The sequence below is a fragment of the Scomber japonicus genome, chromosome 10 (genome assembly GCF_027409825.1).
Source record: "Scomber japonicus isolate fScoJap1 chromosome 10, fScoJap1.pri, whole genome shotgun sequence".
Taxonomy (NCBI): domain Eukaryota; kingdom Metazoa; phylum Chordata; class Actinopteri; order Scombriformes; family Scombridae; genus Scomber; species Scomber japonicus.
Window position 1 is genome coordinate 19707096 of NC_070587.1, and position 13974 is coordinate 19721069.

Genomic DNA, 13974 nt, shown 5'->3' on the forward strand with positions numbered 1-13974 from the left:
TATGTTAAAACTGTCAGTTGTTTCAACCACATTATCTATTATTTGTTGCTACAAAGTCCCATTTACAAAAGGTTAATCTTTATTATTTTTTCCCTGTCACCTTCAAGCTCATTAAAATTCATTACATAAGACACCTTTCTGTAACAGCTTTGTTGACTTAAACCGACACGCTTTAAAGTGCAAACTGAGACAACAACTTCTAAATTATGAAATCATCAAGATCAAAACTGTGAAACATGAAAAGAGCTTTCCATGGGAAACTGGAGTATTAATTTCAGCTGATGCTAGAGTCTTAAATTGTGGACTATATGAAATGTGACTGACAGCATTATTACAGGCTATTATATAAAGTGCCAGAGCCCATATGCAGAGTTACTGCAAGGCTCTAATTATAAGTGGATAATTGATCATAATCATAAGAGGATAAGGTGGTGGAGGAGGGAAGTTAGCACAAGAACAATAATATTTCTTAAACTCTCACACTGAAAATGACTACCCTGCGCCCGATCCACCTATTTCTCTAGCATGATTTATGCTATTGAATTCAGTGTGGCCTCAATGGTTCACCATGCTTCCACCTGGAGTGCCAAGTAAGCTAGTGCTTTCCAGCTAACGAGTGCTGTTCCAGCTAGAAGTGCACCTGTGGCTGACATTACTTTGAAGCTGAATGTGTTATCAGATACCTTTCCCTATCTAAATATAATATGCTTTACTAATGCTGATATATAAAAGGAAAAAATAAGTCCACTACTGGTACTCACAGTTGAAAATACTACTGTTACTTTTTCCATTAAAATATACAGCATTGGAATTAGTATTGTAGGGACATTAATGTGTGTAACTTTGTAATCTGTGTATGTCAGTTGTACATGACTTTGATTTAACAGCCACTCTAGCTTTATCAAGCACAACAGTATTGTGAGCTAATTGCTAATGTCACCATGTTAACATGCTCACAATGACAATGATACTTTTTGAAAAACAATGTATTGGACAAATTCATATTTTGCCTTCATTCAGCAGATCTTGAAATGTTTCACAGAGTAAATAAAAACTTTGAGCAGCTAGTGGTGCTTGAGGTGAGGTTATGAGGTTACTGAAGTCAACCCAATCGACCATAACCAAGAAACCCCAAATCTGAGAAGAGTACATTAATGAAATTATTAGTGAGTTACTGGGAAATAAGAGGGAGGCTAAATTTAAAAGGAAAGAGCCATAAATATGACAAAAATCTTTTTAAATTAGGAACAAAGAAGCTGATTATTACATCCACCCCATGACATGATAGAGAATCAGGTGATGATGGACAAATAACAGCAAAATGAGGAAAGAAAAAGCCTCATCCTGTGTAGTTTTCTTTCCATCTGTCCCATCTGCTTTCTGTCTCGACATCCTAATGGTTCTCATTACTACTTTGTTTCTTCAAGCTCTGGCGCTAAAACAGAGGATAATGAACGTATTTCCTATTAAACAGCGTTGTTGATCGCGGGGTCAGGAGGGCTGGGGGGGGGGGGGGGGGTTGATACTATTCAACAGTAAGCCTGTCATCCACCAGACAGTCACATGTGCAAATTGAAATCTAATGAGATTAGCCACCAGAAGGGAAACAATGCAGGCTCCTCGACATACAGGCCGAGGGGAAAAAAATGACAAATTGGCTTAAGGAGGTAGAAACTGTCCAGGAGAGACGGACAAGATTACTACCCACGGAAGTCATCAAAAAAGAAGAGGCATCAAAGCTGTTCTAAAGGGCAACATGGTAAAGGATAAATGGATACAGTGTCTTCCTGGAACTACCAAGAACAGTCCACTTTGTAAACCTTGACTGTCATTGACATCCTCCAGCTAATTAACCTAACACATAGACACACACACACACAGGAGGATTGAGAAGATTAGAAACAGTGTATAGCTGAAATTGGAGCTGAATTTGTACAGCTAAGCAATTATTATTATTATCTGTATTATTCTCCTATGATATGATGAATATAATGCAGTTTAATATATTATATTATATTATTAGAACTGACAATATAAAAGCCTTTAACCTAAATTGGATCACGTGAAAGTTTGATTTGATTCCCCACAGATCTCGTTATTATGATTATTACTGGTACTTATAATATTAGAGACAGTAGTAATACTACAAATGATATCATTGCTCATATAGTAACTGGCAGCGGTTGTAGACGTTTAATATTCTGATGGAGACAAAGATCATTTCTTCTCTTCCAGGAAAATGATCATATTTAAATAACTGAATATTTGAAAAAGTATGAGTTAATGTCTGTTTCTACTTAAAATATTTCACTTCTAACTTAGGCCAGTCTAACCACAGATGGGAATGCCACTGTTCTGATATACGACATATCATTAATGGTTACGAACACTGCCCTACCATGAGTCACTGGGAGTGACTGGAGGCCTTCACTCAGCTGATAATGACTGCTGTGTCAAACAAAAACAAACTGTTCTTTTATTTTTTCTTCTCCTCCTTACATGCTCAACCTCTGCCGTTCTGGTTTCTGAACACTGAACCGTAACAGCTGAGGTCCGACAAGAGGAGGAAATCCGCTCTTGTTTTCCCATCCGTAAGCAACATCTCGGAGTGGCCTGACTATTTCTGTTTTTAAAGAGACTCCTGATGTTCACATCTGGAGTGTATCTTGAAACAAATGGTGTCAAACTGTCCGTGCAGGCCAGCAGAGAAGTATTGCAGCTATAAGGTTTTCTGTTTCACATTTATTTTCACACATCAGCGCTGTCACAAAGCCAGAGCTTTGACTTGATTACAAAAGCAGATTCATGCTTTGAAATTCAATAGTACTATGACACGCAAAAACTATTAGACAGCAGCCAACTCTGTACACACATTTGATCTTTATTAAAGATTTATCTTTGCTCTCTGTGTGAAACAACTTAATCCTTGTCAACAAGTTCAAGAGGACTACAATCCAATTCTAAACTACTGTAGGTTGTTTGTTTGACTTTTCCATGCCAGTAATTATTTAAATCTGCTCAACTGCCCCCTCTAGAGGAAACAAACTCAGCATGCACACATATGGTGCAATAATAAGAAAAGTCTATTCGAATGTGGTTAAGAAAAAGAGCTACTTTATGGATGTACTTAATCTATTATTCAAAAAGTGCTACATTTTTACAAAGAGCCATACAAAAGTTCAGAGGAAGGTGCTAAGCCTCACTGTTTTGCTGTTATATGAAAGAAAACCATCGTCATCCAGCCAGCAAGCACCTTCATCACAGCAATCATCTCAGAGGCAGCCATGACACAAATCTCTTGCACCCAAGGGTGCGGAGATTGGCTTTCATAACGCACTGACTCACTCACACTGTCACCTTATCACTGATAATGACTGTGGGTCGTTCTCGTGTGGGACATCCTTCACCGGTGATGGGATCTGTGTTCCTCCCACACAGCAGCACAGAGACAAGCATTTGAGGTTAAGGGTAAAAAAATACACAGTGAGGGGAAAATAAAGAGTGGACCTTCTGTTCAAATGTACACACACACACACAGGCACACATGCACACACATACATCATCAAGAATCAAGAAGCAAAACAGAGGGCGCTTTTAATGTTGTCCACACACATCTTTTGAAAGTCTATATGCGCACACTGTGGGCTTTTAACACTGTTTCATACAGGCAGCATTGAAAGCTTAACGGCCCATACAGAGGGCTGCTCACACACACACAAACGAACTCACACACACAAACACACACACACACACACTGACATTCACGCATGCTGGGTCACGGACCATAACATACAGAGAGCACTTTACCAAAAACCTTGCTATCCTCTGTACAGTTGCTGGAGTGGAGACATTCAAAGTGGGACAGAGGGAATGGTAAGGAGTCTTAAACACACACACAAACACACACACACACACACACATGCATACACACACACATTGCAGAGCCAGTGTATTCTCAGACCAATCAATAATCCATTATGAACAAACTGCTCTTCACCTCCCACCCTGCTCTAAACCAGCAGACAAAGAGGTCTGCTGTAAGCTCCACAATGAAGAGGGAGAGGGGTAAAGCACAGCTGGACACACACACACACACACACACACACACACACACGCTCACACCTACCTACAGGCTGCTTGCAAAACACACTCACTACAGATTTAGGACAGTTTTAGGTTGACAAACATGTCAGCTGTGGAGCAAAAAAAACCTTTTTTCTTTGTGGTTGACAGACAAGGTGCTGTTTCAACTGCTGTTAAGTACTGCTGATTCAGTTACATCCCATATATCAAGGTTTCTATCTGCAGTTGGAAAAACAAATATAAAAGTTATATCTTTTCACTGTATAGGCATATACACTTCAAACAATAAATCACATATTTATCTATGTGGAATACTTTCAAATATTTTAACCTGCATTTTCCAAGAATTTGCAGTATGCATATATTTGCACATAATTACATCTGGTCATGTATGTGTCTGTATGCAACATAAAACAATCCTTTAGGGTCTAAATGCAGCTGTGTCTCTTCAGTTGGATTTGACCCAGTTTTGTATTGTATGCTCCCTGACTTCGGTTTACTTTGACTCTAATTTGTATCCAAAAGTGACTTTAGCTTGGCAGCTCATTGAGTTTGACTCCTGTTTGGCTCTTTAATTCTATTTTGACTCAGATGGCTTAGATTGGCTCTAAAGTGAATGATTTTGTTTCTAGTTTGGCTAATTTGAGTAGTTTTTGTTTGACCTTTCTTTGGGTAGTTTGGCTCTAGTGTTATTGGCCTGTGTACCAGCGTAGCTTGGGTCTACAGGCTGACTTCAGTCCTGGTCTAATCTATATAAAAACAGCTTTGATTATATCTAACAGAACTTCAGATCCAGTTTAAAGTTATGTTATAGTTTTGGTCTTGTTTCCCTTCAGTCGGAGTTTGTCCCTGGACTGTCAGAGCAGGTCATGCTCATAAGCAGGAAGAGCAGTGGGGGGCTTTGTGGTATTGTTGGGGTCTCCAATTCCCATCCTATCCCTGGTTCCATCCCTGCCCCCCCATCCCTTAAACCCAGCCAGAACAATAGAGGGGGTCCACGCTGTCTGTCCTTTCTCAAACCCCCCCTCCTCTGATAAATAGGCTGAGAGGGGATCCTGCCTGCCTACTCTATTTGCGTGAGAAGGGCCACTGGATAGAAAAGAGTCCACTGGGTCTGTGTGTACGTGTGTGTGTGTGTGTGTGTGTAGGAAGTAGCAGGTGTTTGGGTCAATACTGTCATGTTACATTTTGGTGACCGGTCCATGCTAGTGGGATTACTGGACGGGTCAAGAGGAAAGGGGATGGTTCTCAGCCCTATAGACTACTACTATTATACAACAACAAAACACATGTAGAGCCACTGATACAAATTTAATGAAAACAGCTTTCTATTCAGACTTATTGGTTTTCATTATAACAGGTGGTGTGCACTTTATGACTGTTGCATCACATAAATACTATTTTTTTCTTGTCTTTTACTTCTTTTCTTTTTTGGGTTTTGACGCTCTCAAGTCAATGAAAAGGAAACAATGATCAAAATAAGAAAAAAGATTTTAAAAAAGAATCACAACAGCTTGAATCTAATACCTTAATTGTCCATTTATCTACAAACACCAAATTATGATTCAAAGCATTTTCCATTTTTGAATTGTTCTCTCTTATCGAACTAAACTTATCAGCATGGAGGAATACCTGCTTCTATAATTTAGCTCAGTTTAAAGCCAACAAGAGCTGCCTGCTCTCATGGGTCCAACCATCTCCAGCTTCCTCTGGGACTGTGCGGGTTTGTGTGTGTGTGTGTGTGTGTATGTCTGTGTGTGTGTGTGTGTGTGCATGTGTGTGTGTGTTGCATGTGTGTCTGTGTGTATGTGCATGCATGCTTCCCTCCCCCCTCTCCTTCTCAAACTCTGCCTGTTTTTCTCACACCGCTCGTTAACCCCTGGGTGCTCCTGCCCATAGAGTCCACCCCCCCCCCCCGCCCCACCTCCTCCCTCAGCAGCACAGCGGCATTCCTCACACACACATACATACACACAAGCACGCACATACACACACACTGAGATCTACTGTCACTGTGCAACGCAGACTAAACTCATTACAATCATTACATGATCTAAACAAGAACTCGGACACACAAACAATATGCTTACTGCAGAAACGTGTTCAGGATTGTTGGTTTTTATCATTCACCACCAAACTCCTAAACCCGGCTTTAACCCTGGCCGAGACCTTAATCTAACCCCAAACCTAAATCCAAATCTTAATCCTTAACCATCAGAGTAGGTGTAGGGATGATCAACATGTCCTTACGTAACAGGATCTTGCTCGTTTTCCTTACAAGGATAGTTAAGAACACTCAAACATTCATGTTCTGTACACAAACACAAGCAAGTAATTTAGAAAGTTGCAACCATGCATGATCGAAGATAAGGTTTCACTGTATTCTGCTCTGATCCATGCAAATGCCCACATAACCAGCGTCCCTCTACTCTATGCTTTCCCTCCAGCTGAAACTGATGGCATACAGAGGTAACAGAGGCCAAAGCAGGATGGATTAGAAACAGAGCAGGAGCAAAGGTAAAATGAGCGCTATTGCAACTTGTTGGTGTAAAAGCGGTGAAAGCAGAAGAGGCACTCCGGGTAATAGTGTTCGATTTAAATCTAAATTGAAACTCCATCGCCTTTCATTCCATGCCCGACTGTCCACTATTCTCAGAACTCTCCCTGTCTTCTCCCTCCTCTTCCTCGCTCCCCTCTGTACTCCTCCATCCGTCTGCAGCCCTCAACAACCTCCGCAACTGAACCTAAATCAGTCTCTCTGAAGTGTAATTAGACCGGTGACCTCAATGCTGGCCACCAGTCTTTCACACTGTCACACTTTCTGATGTAACCGTTTTATTTTGCTGCTCGCTGCGGCGAGATGGCCCCAGTGGTTAGTGGGGTTTACACGCACGCACATCCCTCACACACACACACAAACAACAACAACAGGGAAAAGGATTTGTACCGGTGTTGCAGAATTACCTGCCAAAGTGCCCTTTAGCAAGATAGAGCACACACTCAAATGTTCTCATTTTCAAATGAATCAAATGGAGTAAATCAAAAATTCATCTGCTGCCTGTAAGTGTGTATCTTTAGTCAAGTGTAAAAGGTGCAGACAGCAGCATGGAGACAGCACATCAACAAGAGAGCAACCAAAGATTTCAATTTGTAATTTAACCAGCTCATTAATTAAGCTGTGGCTGATGAAATCTACCTCAGACAGTTGTTGTCATTTCACTCAACAAAACCGGTGTGAGAAGCTTATATCATACTCTAATTGCACCAGGTGGCTGCCACGAGGAAGAAAGTCAATTTTAACCTCTACTGATTAATAAAGAGCTTTATATCAGAAACACAACAACCTCCAAAGCACAAAACAGACCCTCAGATGTGTTTATAAGAAAATGAACTAGTCAAAATGTACGAATATTGATGTCAGGCCAAAACAGAGAATTTTTTTCCTATCTGTCACCTCACAATAACTAAACTGATCAATTCAATGTATTCGATTTCTGATTTTTGTATAATGATTGTGCATGAAAGCCAGATGTATTGTATGTTTGAATTCTGTTGCCTTCTCATTTAGTTACTTCTTGTTTCTCGCTGTGTGCCTTGTTCTCAAACCTGTCTTTACCTCGAGGTGAAATCTGAAGAACATATCCTGTAACAGTTGACAAGAGAAGATATGAGAACATAACAGGCCAACAAACTGCTTTTGACTCTTCCTTGCCGCCTGCATACAAACACACACAAACTGGCAGGCAGGATGGGAGGGTTTCCACAGAAATCTCCTGATGGCTCTACTACAGAGAGTGTGTGTGGGCTCAAACGGGCAGTTGCTGTTGCGAGATGGTTCACACACCGTACTTAAGTACAAACAAAAAAAAAAACATACTAAGACACATCATACACAAGCACTAAACTATTATGTGCAGTACATTGTATTGAGTATTAAACCTTTTCTCTCTGTGTACATATGAATCCGTATGCTACAATAGGAAATAAAAAGCAGTGCCATATACATATACTGTAGGTTCACTATATATTAGCTTGTAAGTAGCCTGCCACAGAGATGCTATAAATCCCTATAGCATTATCAAAGAAACATTATAAGGAATAATTGTGATACCACACGAGCTAAAACTACTATAAAGCATGATATAAACTCTTGAAGTCACTGTTGGGTTACATATCAAATCTAACAAAATCAACACTGACATTTAAGTTTCAACACTTATCTCATCACATTTGACATGTTGCTGTAAATAAATATATTCAAGACACCCTTACCTCATTACTGAGCACCACATACACTCATAATGTAATGAGAAATATTACAGTAAACTATCACAGTAAAACCGCTGAGAAAATGAGTACCACTCTTATTCATATCTGTTAATATGGAGTTACAGTCAACGGCTGGTTAGCTTAGCTTAGGACTTCCAAATACAAGGGAAATAGGTAGCCTGACTGTGTCCAGATGTGAATAAATATCCCTAACAGCACCCCAAGGCTCCCTAATTAACTTAATCTCCTTTGTTTAATATATTCAAAAAATAAAGAGTACAAATGATATGTCACTGTGTCCTGCCAAGAAACAGTTTGGTGCTGACAGAGGCAGGTTAGCTGTTTCCCAATGTTTCTAGGCTTTGTGCTAAACTAAGCTAACTGCTTGTTGGTGGTAGCTTTTTTTTTATGCTTCATATTTACTGTGCAGCCAATCTTCTCGTCATTTCTCCAAAATGTCAAACTATTCCTTTAAAGACAGATACAACCAAAATCATTTACCATTCAGTGTAATAAGATTCCTATAAATTCACTATTATAGACTAAAGACATACTTCGAGTCCCTCTAGGACTGTTATAGGAATATGAAAGCGATACCGCTGGAAATAGAAAATGCCACAAAGTATGTGTGTGTGTGTGTGTGTGTGTGTGTGTGTGTGTGTGTTTGTGTGTGCGTGTGTTTGTGTGTGTGTGTGTGCGTGTGCTGAAACATCTGCCCAGTATTTCATAGCCAAAAATAATAAGAAAGAAGCACCACACAGGAACTCGGGCTGCTAGATGAGAATAACAAACGTTGTTAGTCTTTTATACGGGACAAAGAGTTTTTCTAGAGACTGCATCGAAGCTACATGACACACTTCTCTCATACGCAGGCTGACAGGCATTATCGTGAGAGAGCGCTTATGTGGCTACATGGTCGTGATGGATGGCTGTATCAAAAGAGCTGGAGATCCCATCTGGGTCCCGTCTTATCAGGCTGACTGATTCACATTGATGAAATCATGCTGGCTTGTTAACCTGCCCAGTGGAAAACTCTAAACTAATACCGAGGAAAGCATCTGAAGGGAGAGAGGAAGGGAGAGGGAGAGAGAGATGCATGTCAAGGAGAGTAGAAAAGGCAGAGCAAATAATGAGAGGGAGGGCAGCAGAGGGAAGATAAGTGGTAAGTAGTGATGTAAAGTCACGGCAGGAGATGGATTGGGATAATAAGAGCTGACTGAGAGGGAGAGAGAGAGTGAGATGTGAGAGATCGAGGGAGACAAAGAGCAAGACGGAGAGAGAAAAGCTGGCTGTAGGCTGCACTCTGCAAAAAATGCCCATTTTACAGGACTGCTCTGACTTTTTAGGAAGTATTGATTAAAAAACAATTGAGCCATTCAGGTTATTAGCTTTGTCTGTTTTCTCACCAGGGTGGGCTAAATGCATAGGCTGTACAGGTGCCACATACTGATGGGCACTGGTTATTTATTAATAAAGACAAATTTAAAATGTGTATACCCTTCCTCATTTTTCTGCCTTGATAAATGAAGAAAGAAAGAAATCTAATCTCATATATCTAATGCTAAATAATAATACAACAATAGCTGCTAGACACCAGACACCAGACACACCAGTAGTTAGCTATGTGAACAACTGCTCCTTACAAGAATGTAATGCATTGTGCTAAAATGTCACTGACCAGTACCAATGATATTGGCTAACCCTATACCCATAAACACATAAGCTATGCACTGGGTTGCACCAGTTATGCATAAGTTACCTCCTAAATTAGGGTGTAAAGTAGTTGCCAGAGGTTTAGTTACTTCTAATTAATTTTGAACTAAATCAACTATTACAATTGGCTGTGCTACAATTACTTGGGGCATGATCTTTCTGGCTGGCATGAGTCACTTGGCATCGTAGCTGGATCAATATTGACAGACCATATCATTAAATTTGGTCTGTACTGAAATACTTTTTACCATTAGTCAGTATAATTCTGTGACATTTTATGATTTATGCCTAACTTAGGGGCATATGTGTAACTATTTATTTGTTACTTAGAGTTATGTTGTGACTCATTGCCATGCTGCCACCACTTTTGTTAAAGTAATCACAACTTAATAGTAATACATTATAACTTGGCTGGGTATGAACTTACACACAGCTGGTGCGACAGACTACATGCAGCTACATGTGTTTGCTTGGAATAGGCTGATATCTACTCTATAATTGTCCAGATGCTCTCAGGAAATATTTTCAGAAGCCCCCAGCTGCTGGAGAGGAGACATCTGATCTCCCATCTAGACTACTCTCAAGCATGTATGTCCAGCTAATTATTTGTGGTCCCTGTGTAATTGATAATACACTGCTATGTTGTCATTATTATCAGTAGTAATCTATAATCGTATAGGCTTCAGTTTATCAATGGCAGCAGGTCTTAGAGAGCTATGCCTATAAATGTTACAGTTACATATTGGTCTTAAGTTTATTTGTACAGTGCTATTCTATATGCAGTAGAATGAAACAAAGAATTTAATGCCGTATGGCTTTACTGTATGTTGTAGTACAGCTGCAGGTCAAGCAACAAAAATCAGTGGTGGAGGACACCAAAATGGCTAGAGCCGGTCATGTTTCTTACTAAAACATTTTTTTTTACAAGACAATATGATTGAAACTCTTAATAGCAGACTACTTGGTTTGTTATGACAGATATTCTTTGCAGTGTAACCACAGCACAGGAAATTGGCCTGGATCCATTCTCTCAAGATTCATCCAATGGTCCAACAGAGACAATCTGCTAGTATAGTTAAACTCCAAACCCCCCCCCCCTCTCATCCCCCGGTTGACCGACCCTGTCCCGTACAAATGCGGGTGTGTATGCAACATGCACGTCTATTGTGTGCGTGTATTTGTCAGGTCTGTGTGTAGGTTGGTGTGTGGGTGGATGGCTGTATGTGGGTAATGGTGGGTTCTCAAGAAGATTTGAGTTACTCTTTCCTCTGTTTTGACAGATTTAGCTTAAAAGAATGAACAATCAAAAGAAATCTCCTGATAAAGAGCTGAAATAACCTCTGAAAAGAAATGCCCTAATTTGACAAGTGTCTGCAAACAGCTGTCTCCAGAGGTTTTAATGACAAAGAAAGACAATAAACTCACACACACACACACAAAAACCTTGACTATCTAGCTACATCCATCATTCCTCCATTTCACTTCTGCTGCAGGTGGGCTTAAGAAAACCAGATCACAGCATCCTGTTGGTAAATAAGCAGCATTCCACAACCCGCCTGTTTACAATAAAGTTGCTGGCACAACCTGATCTGCACCAGTTTAAACAGTAGCGGATTTACCAGACTTACATTCCATGAACCATCGAGCCCCAACGCTTGCAACAATGTCAGGTTGACAACTTGTCAGGTAATGGGCTACAACATGTCAGTGGGATATTAATGGTAGAAATTGCTGTCAGGTGAAAATTGTGAGTCCAGTTTGAAGGACAATGCCCACCATATCTTGGGAAACAACAAGAGTGTGTGAAACCCTTCCAGGCTGTCCACCACTTTGGTTCAGACTGAAATATCTCAACAACTATTGGAAGTCTGTGCAATGTCCTAAAAACATTCATGTTTCCCAGAGGATGAAGCCTTCTGACTTAAGTGGTTCCTGATTTGTCTCTGTAGCCACCATGAGTTTGACATTTGTGGTTGTGAGTGAAATGTCTCAACAACTATTACATGGATTGCAATGAAATTTGGTATATACCCGTGCTCCCCTCAGGGTGAATTGTAATCACTTTGGCAATACCCTGACATTTCATGTAGGGTCACCATTAAGTCCAATAGTCAATACTTCCAATACCAAATACTGGTAAACAACATCCACATAAGCCTCAGCTGTACTTTCTGTTAAGCACTAATTAGCAAGTTAGCACGCTATGATGCTAAACAAAATGGTGAGCATGGTAGAGCATGTTATCATTGTCATTGTGAGCATTTTAGCATGCTTGCATTAGCATTTACTTCAAGCAACAATTACAGCCTAATTACAGCCTAACAGAACTGAAAGTTGAAGACTATGATTCTTTTTTTCCCTTTAGCTCTGGCAATGTGCCGATGGAGTTACAGAGCTATGTATTTTGCTCATCAATAAGGCTTTTGTGAACCTTCACTTGAATTTTCTCTTTCTGTGTTGCAGCTGTATTGCAGCTGGCAGGAGATAACAGACTGAATTTGAATGCATTTTTTGTATTCAACTGTCTGTATCCTTTTAAAAATCTCCTCTTAACACAGGAAATAGTGACACCAGTGATACTTTTACACTTCTCAATTGGGCCAACTTTTTCGATTATTATTTATTAAAAGTAGTAGTATTATCAAATCAAAGTTCTAAATAGTTGCAAATCTTCACATTCAATTTCAAAATATTGCAAAGCACTGCAAAATATCAGCTCGTCTCTGCATGCCGCTTTATGCTGAACTACTAATTCAGAAGAGGAGCCGAGGGTAATAAAGGAGAGGGCAAATGTTGCGTCAAGCATTCATGTTTACGCAGCTTTCCCTGGAGAGATCAGACACCTCCAATGGGAGTTACCTGCATCAGCAAGGCAGCAAAAACAGTCATTAAGCCAGCCAACCAGCCAGCCGGCCACAGCTAAAAACCGACAGGCCCTGTTACACAAGAAATAAGAGACAGAGGATTACACACACTGTCATTCTCTCCACATCGCACCAGTGGACAGCTTTACCCACTACACTGTACAGAACACAGACTAAAAGACTGGAGGGTGGGTGACTAAAAATGGAGACGACTAACTCCAAGGGAAACATACACACACACACACGCAACGCAGCGTCTAGTGGTAAACTCGCATGTATTTGTATGAATGTTAAGATAAGCAAATCAAAGAGTGCTGTGGAAAATGGAAAGTTTCGGCCAGTAATAAAAGAAAAAAGAGATGGTGTTGTGATTACCACAAATAAGATCTGATGTGCATGATAAGGTTAAGAAAGCATCACAAGGAGATGCTCTGTTAATGTTGTGTGTGTTGGGAACGGAAAACAGCAGAGATTATGAGATGAACATAGTGACACACAAGTTCAGTTTTTTCCACACTCATTATTTGGAATTCATAATAATCTCCAATTTAAAATATACTGAATTTTGGCACCAATCGGTTTGCTGCTTCAGTAAAAGACCCTTCAAAAGCCTTCATAAATCCTAATACCGGCAAGTATAGCACACAAACCTCCATCTCATATCTATCTAGGACATTTAGCTGTGGAGCCTGCTGTCCAGGTATTTAAACCTAAGCATACCAACTGCTTATGGGACTCCCAACTCAAGCCTGTCAGTGAAATTAATATGCACTTACAATGAGTCACATTAGAATATGTGCAGAAGGCAGCTACACCCTAGGATGGGAGTTGGTACACCAAAAGCATCTGTAGTTTGGAGGATGCATGAAGGTAAAATAAAATAAAATAAAAAACCTTCTACAGGTACAAATATATTTAAAAGATAGTTTTGGAGTAGCTCTAACAGCATATATTCCAGATGAGGAGATCTGGCTATGTAGTCTATTATAATTGAATTGGCTCTAGAAAATTGGTTCATGGTTAGGCTGAACCCCGCCTGCCTCCC